This window comes from Bubalus bubalis, chromosome 9, assembly GCF_019923935.1.
Source record: "Bubalus bubalis isolate 160015118507 breed Murrah chromosome 9, NDDB_SH_1, whole genome shotgun sequence".
Lineage (NCBI taxonomy): Eukaryota > Metazoa > Chordata > Mammalia > Artiodactyla > Bovidae > Bubalus > Bubalus bubalis.
In genome coordinates, this window is record NC_059165.1 from 106,960,482 (window position 1) to 106,974,254 (window position 13,773).

The following is a 13,773-nucleotide window of genomic DNA, read 5'->3' on the forward strand; positions in this document are numbered from 1 at the left end:
GTAATCGTGCCTGGGTTCTGCAGTGGGGGTTTTCATTTGTTTAGGTAACCCCTGGGTTGGCTGGGACTGACATACACATCACCTCCTTTAACTTGCCCCCTCTTGCTGTTGGAGGGGTTCCTATGCCCCAGGCTGATTGCACTCTCTCTGGGCAGGAATGGGACTCCTGAATGAATGAGTGGTGCATGAAAGAGAACCAGCTGTACCAGAAGGAAAATGAAAAGTGAAAGTGTTAGTTGCTCAGTTGTATCTGACTCTTTGCAGTCCCATGGACTGTAGCCCACCGGGCTCCTCTGTCCATGGAATTCTTCAGTCAAGAATACTGGAGTGGGTTGCCATTCCCTTCTCCAGGGGATCATCCCGACCCAGGGATTGAACCTAGGTCTCCTGCATTGGAGGCAGATTCTTCAGCATCTGAGCCATCAGCTGGAGAGAGGCTCAAGTTTGCTCCAGGTGGTCAGGAGCTGCCCAGGTACCCCCAGCATCTCATCCTTTGGACCAGTGGGTCTTACAGCCCCAACTTGGCTACCATATCCCACCCTTGCCCTGCCCTGCCGCACTCTTGCCTGGGTTCCACACCCCAAGGATGCTAAACTCATCAGCCCCTCTTGGCCCTGCCCCACCTAACCAGAGACCCCTCCCAGGCAGGGGCCCTATCTCTCTCTGTCAGCAGTTCCTGGCCCCCTGCTCCTACCTTCTCCTGCTATAGAAGCTTGGCCAAGACCCCAGCCTACCTGGACAGCTCCTTCTCTCAGAGCTTAGCTCAGACTGTTCCTCCGTGTAACCCCCTGGCCCACTGGACCCCAGAGTCTCATCCCTCAGAAGGCCTGAAAAGAGGTGGGCTGCTGTCTAGGGTCTCACTCAATGCTGCTGCCTCTGGCTCTGTATCATTTCTTGAAAGTCTTGGAAAGTCCCGAATGGTAAGATACTCAAAGTATCTGATTCCACGTATCCTCAACAGACTTCAAGAACAGGAGTGGCAGGACCTCTTCTTGCTTCTCTGGAGTAAGCCTGCCTTAGCGTCCAAAGTGGGCTGCTTGAGGGCAGTGGTGGTTTGCTGGGTGCCCTTCACTCAGAGAGTCAGTTGAAAGAGGAGGCTGAGCAGCAGCACCCAGCACAGCAGCAGGAGCTTCTGGGTCATGAAGGAAAAGGCTTCAGGGATGCAGCGAAGATGGCAGGGGAGGGAGTGATGCCCTCCAGTCCCTGAGGCTCAGCCCATCAGAGTCTAGGGCTCAGATCGGCCCTGCCCCCCGCACATGGGTTTCAAGGCATAAATACAGATTCCTGGGCCCCACAGCAGGCCAGAGCCAGAACCCTATGGGTCCCAGAGATCTGAATTTGTAGCCTAATGATTCTGAGGCCTGTGACATGGGAACCTTTTTCTCCAGAAGCAAAAGAACCTAGCTGTTAAGACATATCCCCCAAAGAAAGACCAACAGAAGTATTCCTTGCTCCATTAGACCCGCACAGCCAGGGAGTGATCGCCCATCATGGCAGTGTGCCGTGGCCATGGGCTTCAGGACTGGGGTCAGGGTAGAGGGGGCCAGAGGACTCACTTGCAGTAGGGGGTGGAGGGTGTGGCCTGGGGCCACGGGGTGCAGTGGAGGAGCCAAGGGAGATTGCTGAGAAGACCACAGAGTGGCCAGGCCCCTGGGAGGGGAGGGTGCTTCAGAGTGCTGGCCAGTATGGACACCTCTGAGCTCCCCTGAGGGTTGGCCCACAGGCACCAAGAGATAGCACTCAACTTCTGTGGGCCAGCTCGCCTACCTGGGATGGGAAGTGGCTCCTGGCAGGCCTAGATGGGCCTGACGCTGGGTACCGGGGCCAGGGGCTTCCAAGGCCTGGGCCCCACCCTCAGGCAGCAGTGTGGTGTCCACTGGAGGAAGCGAACACTAAGGGAGAGCTGTGCTGATACTCCCCGTCTCCATTCTGCCCCCTGGCTACCTACCCTACCCTAGGCAGTTGTGGCCTGGCCCTGTCTGACTCTTCTCCAGCTCCTCGCCTGTGGGGTCTGGGGTGCAGAGGTGTTGGTGAGGCCAAGGTGCTCTGCGAGAGGTCCCACCCCTTCTGGGACTCCGGCCCACGCTGAGTGGGCTGTCAGCAGTCTTTCTGAGGGGACCACTGCTGGTCCCCCTGCTCCTACAGGGCAGTTTCTGTTCCTGTTCTCCTGCGCTGTCTCTCTCTGTACCCTGTCTTGGTCACCCTCAACTACCCCACATGCCCTTACACTTTTTATTGAGGTGTTCAGTTCAGTCGCTCAGTCATGTCCAACTCTTTGCAACCCCATGGACTGCAGCACACCAGGCTTCCCTGTCCATCACCAACTCCTGGAGCTTACTCAAACTCATGTCCATCGAGTTGGTGATGCCATCCAGCCATCTCATCCTCTGTCGTCCCCTTCTCCTCCTGCCTTCTCTCTTTCCCAGCATCAGGGTCTTTTCCAATGAGTTAGTTATTTGCATCAGGTGGCCAAAGTATTGGAGTTTCAGCTTCAGTATCAGACCTTCCAATGGACATCCAGGACTGATCTCCTTTAGGATGGACTGGTTGGATCTCCTTGCAGTCCAATTTGTATAAAATGAAAGTAACTGTTTTTAGGTAACCATTTCAAGTTCGGTGGTATTTGGTGCATTCACAATGCTGTGAAGTCCCATCTTTATCTAGTTTCAGAACGTTTTGTTACCCCCCAAATTAAACACCAATAAGCAGTTTCTCCTGCTTCCTTTCCCCCTGGTCTCTGGCAGCCACCAACTTGCTTTCTGTCTTTGTGGATTTGCCCACTCTGGACACTTCATATAAACGGAATCAAATAATATGTGGCCTTTTGCACCTGGTGTCTTTCATTTAGCACAATACCTGCCAGGCTCCTCTGAAATTTTCCAGGCAAGACTACTGGAGTGGATTGCCATTCCCTTCTCCAGGGGACCTTCCTTACCCAGGATTGAACCTGGGTCTCCTGCATTGCAGGCTGATTCTTTACCATCTGAGCCATCAGGGAAGTCCTTTTATGGCTGAATGATATTCCACTGTACGTTTTATCCGTTGGTGGATGTTAGGCTGTTTCTACTTTTGGCTATTGTGAATAGCACTGCTGTGAACAAGGGTGTATATGTATTTGCTCAGGTCCCTGCTTTCAGTCCAAAGACTCCATTCGCTAGGAGTGAAATTGCTAGATCATATGGTTATTCTCTATTTAACATTTAGAGAAACCACCATTCTGGTTTCCACAGTGGATACACCATGTTACCTTCTCACTAGCAGTTACACAGATTCCAATTCCTACACATTCTTGCTGACACTAGTTACTTTCCTCCTTTTTTAGTATCTCAGCAGGTGTAAAGTAGTATTTTGTCATGGTTTTAATTTGTATGACCCTAACGACTGGTAATGGTGTTGGAGAAGACTTTGAGAGTCCCTTGGACTGCAAGAAGATCCAACCAGTCCATCCTAAAGGAGATCAGTCCTGGGTGTTCATTGGAAGGACTGATGATGAAGCTGAAACTCCAATAATTTGGCCACCTCATGCGAAGAGTTGACTCATTGGAAAAGACCCTGATGCTGGGAGGGACTGGGGGCAGGAGGAGAAGGGGACGGCAGAGGATGAGGTGGCTGGATGGCATCACCGACTCAATGGGCATGAGTTTGAGTGAACTCTGGGAGTTGGCGATGGACAGGGAGGCCTGGTATGCTGTGATACATGGGGTCGCAAAAAGTCGGACACAACTGAGCGACTGAACTGAACTGAATGATAATAATGAACTTCTTATCATGTGCTTGCTGAACATTTGTTATATCTTCTTTAAAGTGTCTGTTCACGTCTTTTGCCCATTTTTAACTGGGGTGTTTGTCCTTTTGTTGGTGGATTGAAAGACATCCTTTTAAATTCTGCATACTAGACTCTTATCATATATATGATTTGCAAAACTTTTCCCATTCTGCGCATTGTCTTTGACTTTATTAATAATATCCTCTGATACACAAAAGTTTATTTTGATGAGATCTTATTTTTCTTTTATTACTTATATGTCATACCTAAGAATTCATTGCCAAATCCCAGATCATGAAGATTTATCCCTGTGTTTTCTCCTAAGCGTTTTATAGCTTTACATCCATGATCCATTTTGGTTAACTGGGTGGGTGGTTAATTGAGATTGGGGTCCAACTCCATCCTTTGTGTGTGGCCATCCAGTTGTTTCTGCATCATTTGTGGATGAGATTCTTCTTTACCCTAGATGATCTTTGTATTCCTGGTGAAATCCGTTGGCCATAGAGGCTCTGTGTGTCCCTGGACTCCCAGCTCCATCCCGTTGGTCCTATGTCTGTCCCGGTGCAATGATCTGCCTTGGGTTTGAACCACAGCTGTTCCCTCAGCCTCACCAGGACTCCCATTCTTCCTGGGTATCTGGGTCCTGAGCTTCTGCTCAGCTTTACCTCTGATTCACTGTCCCTGCCTGGACCTCAGTCTTCTACCTGCAAGAAGAGGGGTTAGACCTGCTTCACTCTGAGTCTATTCCAGCTGTGGCCTGAGGGTGTCTGTGCTGGCCCTTCTCCATGGTTACCTGCATCCATCCCGAGTAGTGCCCCGCTGATGAGGGCACTGAGTTCTTCTCCCCCTCCCCCTCTCCTCCCGCCTTCATGCAGCTGGCTCTTTCCTGAGCAGGGCTGGGCCTGGGTCCCTGCTCCATGCGCATGACCCAGAGCACAGGTCCAGCCACCCTTGTCCATGACCATCTTGGTTGGAAGTGTGGCCCCATCAAAGCCCTGGGATGATGGGGGCGCCCCAGCTCTGGGAACGCAGCACTTGTTGGTGAGCCTGTGTGTGCATACATAAAGGGTCAGTTCTGACACCCACACCCGTGGGCTCAGCTCCCAGCCTGACCACTTCTGTGGTCTGACCCCGGCTGCTCACCCTGTAGTGAAGGGTGACCTAGTGCCATGAGGAGCTGAGCCATGAGGGGCTGAGCCCATCATTTCTACTCCCATATGGGCCTGAGCCCCTGGGGAGATGGCAGTCAGGCTAAGTCACTACTGATTAAGCCAGGCAGGTATTTTCTGGGTAGAGTTATATGTCTGGAACAGTCCTGTCCTCAAGAGGCATATGGGGACAGATAACCACTGCTATAGGGGTTCACATGAAAGGCTTGGCATTGCACAGTGGAAGCTCTTAGGAACTGGACCCTATGGGCTTACCACAAGCTGACCAGATAGAGGGGACAGGTAGGGTATGGGAGGCAACTGAAACTCAAAGTCCAGAGAAGGAAAGAGGATGGCTTGTATGGGAGAAGGTGGGCACAGCTGGTCTTGCCAGAGCACAAGTGAACCTGAATTCTTATGAGTTCTTGTGAGTGTCATCACATGTGTGTAAGTGGGCCTGTGCATGTGCAAATGTGTGCATATGTGTACAAGTGTGCATACTTGCAGGTGTTTGTGTGTGATCGCATGCATGTGGGTGTAATGTATACATATGATTGCATGTGTGCAAGTATGCCAGAGTGTGTGCAGTGAGTATGTGTTCATGCAGGTGAATGCATCCATGAAAATCCTCGTGTGTGTGTGCTGTGTGTTCTGTGCACTTGACTGCATGTGTGCCACTGTGCCCACACATGCAAGAGTGTTAGTGTGAGTGAAGGCTTGTGTGAGTGCAAGTGTGTGAGTGTGTTGTATAAGTGCACATACAAGTGCATGTGTGTGCATATGCAGGTGTTCATTTGCACATGTGTGGGTGCAAGGGTGTGAATATGTGTGCACAGTGCATACATACGAGCATGTGCGTGCATTCCCAAGTGCCTGCCTGTGTGTCCAGTATGGACCAATGCTCTAGATGGTTGATAAATGGTAGGGGCTCCAGCAAAACCCTCGAGGTGGACATCCTGCAACATCAGTGAGGCCTAGAGTGTGGAGCAGAATCGCTATGGGTTGGTGCAGACAGACTCAGGAGTCAGGGGGTGGGGACCAGGGTCAGATGGAGGCTGAGAGCCATGGTCCAAACAGTAAGAGGCACATGCCCAGAGCACAAGTGAAATGGGCAGATAGGTGGTACCCGAGGGAAATGGTGATCCTTAGTTGATAGTCAAGAGGTCTTGGGACTTGGGAGCTAGAGACCCTGCTCTGCCAGATTCTGAGTAATCTGGAATCACAGAATGCCATGCCTAGGGTGGACCTGGGCCTGAAGAGTCCCACTCAAGGAGGGGTCCTGACTGGGTCGCATTGTACAACATGGTGGGCCAGGGCCAACCCCACTTCCTGAGTCCCTGGTGGTGTCAGCTAACATTTGGGCCACTCCTTCAGCACAGCCTGGATGGCTCTGGTCTCCAGAGTCCTGAGCCCCACGACCTCCCAGGGTCAGCAGTCACCCAATCTGTGCTGCCTCAGGTCCTCCCCTACAGCTACAAGAGCCCTGATGCCTGAAGATGAAAGGTCCCAGGACCTAAAACAGTCTCCAGATCTCTCTTCCATGAGACCTAGTGCAACACTAGGAGGCCATGGGGTCAGAAAGCCCTGGGGTTGTGCCCCAGGAGGAGCAGCATGTTTGGCCAGGTGCAAGCTTCATTTCCTGTTCGATAGAATGAATACTCATGGCAGTTTCCCTCATAGGCCTCAGAGGGAGTGACCAAGGCCTCTGCTCTCTGGAGGGACATGCCAGTGTGAACCTCCCCATTACCTGGGTCAATCGAGGGGCCGAGAGCCAGGGTCAAGGCACTAAATGCCCCTTCATGGTGCCCCCAAGAAAAGCACACAGGTACAACCCCTGTACCCACACATGGTACCCACACACAGTTTACACATATGTGCAAAGCATGACCACAATCCCTGCTGTGCATGTATGGCATGTCCTGAGGACCAGCTTCCCTGGGGTGAGTTCTTCTCTGTCCCTTTAACCTTCACCTGTACAATGCCAAAGAGCCCTCACAGTGGTATAGGAAAGATGTAGCAGCCTCCAGGCAGGTGGGGCAGGGAGCTCTGCAGCAAGCAAGGACACTGGGTCCTGGTCATTCCAGTTTGGGTGTCCCGGCAAGAGAATGCCCCATGGCTTGGCCAGGCTGGGGGCAGACACAGGCCAGGTGGGCAGAACGGGGAGAGAAGACAGCTGGGCCAGGTGGAGAGGAGGGGCTACAGCACAGTGTGTGTGGTGCTGAGCTATAGTTCTATAGGCACAAGAAGGGTGGGCTTCCAGGGCTCCTGGGGCAGCTTCTGCCCTTCCTTCTCACTGGGCGGGCCCTCTCAGAGTAAGGGGTTGGATATATATCTCTCACAGCAGAGGGCAGGGCGGTGTTTAGTTCCTGGAAGGGAGGCAAGCATCCCAGCCTCTCTTAGGGCTGTAAAAAAAAAGTAATCAACAGAAACCTTAATTAAATAGTCAGGAGACCAGAAGGGGGAGCTCTTGTTCCCTGCAACTCTTCTTTCCTGGCAAGGACTCAGCCAAGGAATGATCATACACACTTTGCTTACTATAGCCCTCCTGAAGTCCTTTCCCCCTCTATAAAAGCGTTCTCCTACACTAGCCAGACAGGGACTTGCATGACATGGTTTCAGACCCCAAAATTCAATTCTTTGCTGATTCCAAGTAAACATATTTTTGCTGGAGAAATAACTGGCGGTCAACATTTTGGTAGCCCATATGGAGGGTAGAGAAGGCTCCAGAGCTGGGAAGCAAACAGGTGTAGGACCCCACCGTCACTCATGGCTTTTCTTGCTGACCTTGGGGCTTGAAGATACATCTTTCTCCTGGATCCAAATTCATGCTCTCTTTGTATTTTGAAGCTCTCCAGTTTTCATTTGAGATCAATTTAAAGTTTTATCCTTTCTGTTCTGTACACGAGTACTCATTTTTGGCATCATGTGCTAGCCTTCAACAAATTCCCTTTGGAACAGGGGTTGTTTCCCCTGGAACTGGCTAGTCTTCAACCCATTCCTTTGGGAATGGGGTGAGCGTGGTGGGGAAGAGGGGAGAGTGGGAGGCTAATTAATTGGAGCTGTGCCAGTTCAGCCTTTGGCCCATTCATTTGTCATAGGGGTTGGCCAGTGGGAACTGGGCTCCTCCTTCAGCTTGGCTCCCTCAGGCAAAGCTGTTTCCTTAGAACTGGCTGGTATTAGGCCTGCAGGCCATTTGAGTTGCAAGCTGCCTGAGCTAGCTGAACTGTTTAAACTGTTTGAACTCTAAGCTGTTAGAGCTGTAGGCTGTTTGGCCATTTGAAAATCATTCTTCCACTCTAGAGAAGAAATCCTAATAAATGGGATGCTAATTACCTGTATATTTTGAGCTTGTCCCCCTGACACAGGGACTTGGGCTAATTTTATGTTTAAAAACCACAGTCCTTCCTTATGCACAATTCTAACTAAATGGACCAACCTAACCAAGACAATTTAGAACATTAATAACCATTATGGGAAAATTTGAAATCCCTAAAATTAATTTTCTTAAAACCGAATTAGACTACCATAGCTCTCAAATTTTCCAAACTGAATGGAATGCCTATTTCAATTGGTACTTTGAGGCCATCCTCTCAATTCTCCTATTGTAATTCTTTCACCAAATTTCCTTTTTCTCTGAAACTCTCTCCACTCCCCTTTCCTTTGAAGTTGTTAGAATCTGTTCCTTTAAAATTAAGCCTTCTGAGGACCCAGAGGCTAAATCTTTAATATCTTGTATTCCCTAGACTAAAGCTTAACTGTGAATCATAGTTAAGGAATTTCCCAAAGTAACCAAAAATCCTCAGATATTTTCTGAGGAATTTAATATAGTCATTCAAACTTACCAGCCTGGTTTCTGTGACTTACATTAGCTAATTCATGTGCTTGTCACTGAGGGTCAGATCCAGCAATGGATGAGAACTGCTAACTGGGAAAACCTTGAAAAGGCTCTAGTATTACAACCAGGAGCTCAGCCTGCTAACAATCACTAGGCAACGTCATCAAATAATTCCTAGGGCTTTTCCAAAGCCTTTTGATTGGAATAAAAGTCAGGCTTGAACACAAATATCTGAAGAACATCTTCATGACTATTATAATTCACTTCAGGTTATTTTTAAAGAAAATTCTGGTCTTCCTTCAGATGTTGATTCCACCAGGGTAGCTTTTAATTCTATGTTTATTAATGGACTGAATCAAAGTCTTTCTTTTCTAGTCAAATGAACCAGGACAGAATGAGAAATTATGCCTATCCACATCTAGTTAATCTGGAAAACAAACTTTATCACACTCTAAATGAGTCACCCAAAAGGAAGACAGCTTCCCAGGTGGTGCTAGTGGTCAAGAATCTGCCTGCCAATGCAGGAGCCTCAGGAGGACGCAGGTTTGATCCCTGGGTCGGGAAGACCTCCTGGAGGGGGAGACGGCAACCCACTCCAGGGTTCTTGCTGGGATAAGCCCACGGACAGTTGTCCATTGGGTCACAAAGCGTCAGACACGACTGAAGTGACAGCACACACACACGATGTTGGAAAAGAGATTGTTTCAAATTTCAGGCTTCAGGCTCCTGGAGCCCCTTAACCAATCTTTCCAATGTCCGCCCAGTTTTCAGTGACAAGATTGAAGGAACTACAGAAGCACTTCCTGACATATCCTCTTAATCAACTTGCAGAAATACTTCTTCAGATTAGGAATGTGTCTCTTCCAGTCCTAACTGACAAGAGAACCACACTCTCAGTGCTCAACCTACTACAATAAAGCAGCCCTTACCCTGGGGTACCAAAACAGTTTAAAAAGACGGGATCTCTAATGAACCACTACAGGTTCCTGTTAATGAAACTAGTCTTTTTTTGCTTAAGCACTATGAAAGATCCACACCCTTTTCTCTTTAGTTTCTCTGCCCCTATCTAGTTATTAGGCCAAGACTTTTTTTTTTTTACTTTTTATTTTGCATTGGAGTATAGCTGATTGACAATGTTGTGATTGTTCCAGGTGGACAGCAATAGAGACTTCCTAAAGAAATATCGTGCTAGAATTTTCTCAAAAAAAGAGAGGAAATAATTCCAGAATTTGGCAGCAGTCATCAAAGTGGTCAATCAGGTAAATTAAATGACCTTCTGACACCTTTTATTTGCTCTGTCTCTGATGGCAGAGCTGATTCTTTGTCAGTCAAACACTTGATAATTTGTCCATATTGGATTAGGTACCATCTTCCTTTGGACAAAATGTCCAACTGATTTTGGAAAAATTCACATGTATCTCCCATCAAGATTCAAATATATCCCTCAAAACTTCTTCCCAGAATGTACATATATAGCACTATGAAGTGAAATGAAGTCGCTCAGTCGTGTCCCACTCTTTGCGACCCCATGGACTCAAATGGAGGACCCCTACTGGGCTCCTCCGTCCATGGGATTTTCCAGGCAATAGTACTGGAGTGGGTTGCCATTTCCTTCTCCAATATAGCACTATAAGAAGCCCTTAAAGGCATAAAGCCCATTATCTGCTGCTAAGTCATTTCAGTCATGTCCGACTCTGTGCGATCCCATAGACAGCAGCCCACCAGGCTCCCCATCCCTGGATTCTCCAGGCAAAAACGCTGGAGTGGGTTCCCATTTCCTTCTCCAGTGCATGAAAGTGAAAAGTGAAAGTGAAGTCACTCAGTCGTGTCCGACCCTCAGCGACTCCAAGGACTGCAGCCTTCCAGGCTCCTCCATCCATGGGATTTTCCAGGCAAGAGTACTGGAGTAGGGTGCCATTGCCTTCTCCGAAAGCCCATTATAGAAGCTTACAAAGTTCAAGGCCTTGTTATCTCCTGCACTAGACCCTGTAGCACTCCTGTTTTATCACTGGTAAAACCTAAGGGCCAAGGGTGGAGGTGTGTCCAAACCTCTGAGCAATAAACAACATTGTCATTGTTATCCCTTGACACCCTGTTCTTCCTAACCCTCGTCCTAACGTCCATTCCCCCTGGAAGCCAATTCTTTACTGTAACTGATTTGTGCTGTGCTTCAGTTATTCCATATTTCAGTTGGTGAACACAAACGTGAAGTTGCTCAGCCGTGTCTGACTCTTTGTGATCCCATGGACTGTAGCCTACCAGGCTCCTCCGCCCATGGGATTTTCCAGGCAAGAATACTGGAGTGGGTTGCCATTTCCTCCTCCAGGGGATCTTCCCGACCCAGGGATTGAACCCGGGTCTACCACATTGTAGGCAGACGCTTTACCATCTAAGCCACCAGGGAAATCCTCCAACTTCAGTTGGTAGAGCTAGCTGATACATTTTGCCCTCACTTGGGAAGAAAATTAATTCACCTGGAACAGTAATGCCTCGGGGTTTTACTGGGAGTCTCATAAATCCTAAAGGCTGTATGACTTAGATTCCCAAGAGGTTCTGTTCAATTGCAATATGTGCATGATTTGCATCTTTGCTCTCTTTCTCAAGCCTCCTCACGGAAGACACTCTCCACTTGCTAAAACTTTTAGCCTTAAAGGGATATAAGATCACCAAAGAAAAATTGCAATTTGGTCAAACCCAGTTTTGATATTTAGGGCATCTGATATCAGAAGAAGGGCTACACCTTGATCCAGAGAGGCTTCATGGTGTCCTAAATTTCCCAAAACCCAACTGCAAGGTTTTCTTGGGCTTAGTCAGTTATTAGTGAAATTGGATTCCAAATTTCTGTTTTATGGCCAAACCTCTGTACTTTTTTTTTTTTTTAACTAAAGAATAATAACCCCTACCCAATTTTATGGGAAGAACTGAATAATATAACCTTTAAGGCCTTAAAGGAGAGTTTGATGAACCAACCTATTGTTGGGAATAGTAATGATCAGATTCCATTTTTCTTTTTTGTATGTGAAAAGAAAGGGAATGCTCTTGAGGTACTCACCCAAAAACAAAGGAACCATCATCAACCCACAGAACATTTTTTTTTTAAACAAGAACCCAGTTTTTTAATTTCATCATTTCTTACGTTTGAAGTACTCTTGGGTGACATCCTTGGCCTGAGACTCTTTGCCATAGTCCTTAACCACCACACAACCGCAACCAACCACTTTACAGGGGTGTTCTCTCTCTGTCACTTTTACAGAGGCCTACCCATTTCCTTAGTTTCTTGTTGTCATCAACCTTAATCAGGTTGATTTGGTGCTCAACACGAAGGGCCTCCACCAGCTTGACATCACGGCTGGATGCACGCACACACAGATGGGCTTGGTGCTTACCTAAGGCTGTGGCAGCTGTGTGGACTTCATGTGCTAGGCCACAGTGGATGAGGGCTGTCTTCAGCACATCTTGCAGGGCAGTATGAACATCCATGGCACCTCCAGCAGCAATGCCTTCCTTGGCCATGGCAGTGGGTGACGGGTAGAGCTGAATCCTGAATGCACCGAAGCCTCTGCCTCCAGGCAAAGAGCAACCCATAGAGTGTTACAGCCAGAAGCTGGACCTTGCCACATGGGGATAACCCACTTTGCCATTACTTCCATTGCTTTTTTGATGAAGGCCACTGAGAAAATCATTGTGGGATCTTCTTTAACCAATTTTGTACCTCCATCAGTAGAAGCCCTCCTGAATTTTCATCACACTTAACATTTCTCAGCCAGCTGCCTCACATCCTGTGAAGTCCTTTTGCTAACTGCTCCGCTTGTACTGCTGTTATGCTGGGATGACTTTAACCCTGTTACTCTTCTTCAGTTGCGTAATGCTGATGGGTCACCTCCTGACTCCTTTACAGGGAGTGATGAAGCTCCTCTGGGTAATGCTGAGTCTCATGGCTCAGAGCTCTTATTTAAAAGGTAACAAGGGTCACCACAGAGCACTGAGTAGAGTTCCCTGTGTTATACAGTAGGTTCTCATTAGTGATCTATTTTATAATACACAGCAGTGAGTTTATGACAGACAGTCGTAATCTCCCAGTTCATCCCACCCCTCCTTCCCCTCTTGGTATCCATAAATTTGTTCTCTACATCTATGTCTCTATTTCTGCTTTTTCTGTATCATTTTCCTAGATTCCACATATAAGTACTATTATACAATATTTTTTTTTCTCTTTCTGACTTACTTCACTGTGTATGACAGTCTCTAGGTCCATCCACAACAAATGGCATGATTTTGTTCCATTTATGGCTAAGTAACATTCCATTGCATACCTGTTTCACACCTTTATCCATTTCTCTTTGGATGGACGTTTAGGTTGCTTCCATGTCCTGGCAATTGTAAATAGTGCTGCAGTGAATATTCGGGTGCATATATCTTTTTGATTATGGTTTTCTTTGGGTATATGCTCAGGAATGGGATTGAAGGAAATCCAGAAAAGAGGGGATATATGTATACATGTAGCTGATTCACTTTGCCGTACAGCAGAAACTAACACAACTCTGTAAAGCAACTATGCATGTGTGCTCAGTCGCTCAGTCATGTCCAACTCTTTGTGACCCAGTGGGCTGTAGCCCGCCAGGCTCCTCTGTCCATGGGATTCTCCAGGCAAGAATACTGGAGTGGGTTGCCATTTCCTCCTCCAGGGGATCTTCCCGACCCAGGGATCGGACCCAGGTCTCTTATGTCTCCTGCACTGGCAGGGGGGTTCTTTACCACTAATACCCCCTGGGAAGCCCCTATACTCCAATAAAAGTTAATAAAAAGTAAATTTTAAAATGAGGTTTAATATCATCTTAGAAGTAATATCATCATATTATAATGCCAGATAGCCATCAGTTTATACATTTTTCTTTTACCTTTCTGGGGATAATCACATAATTCAGGATTAAAATGTAGCAGCCTTGGGACTTCCCTGGTGAACCAGGGGTTAAGAATCTTCCTGCCAATACAGTGAACATGGGTTTGATCCCTGGTCCGGGAAG

At 47.9% G+C, this 13,773-nt stretch overlaps 1 pseudogene; it reads right to left on the bottom strand.

Annotated features, from left to right (window-relative positions):
• Positions 1-11,550: 11,550 nt before the first annotated feature.
• On the bottom strand, positions 11,551-12,830 carry LOC112587134 (annotated as a pseudogene).
• Positions 12,831-13,773: the final 943 nt, after the last annotated feature.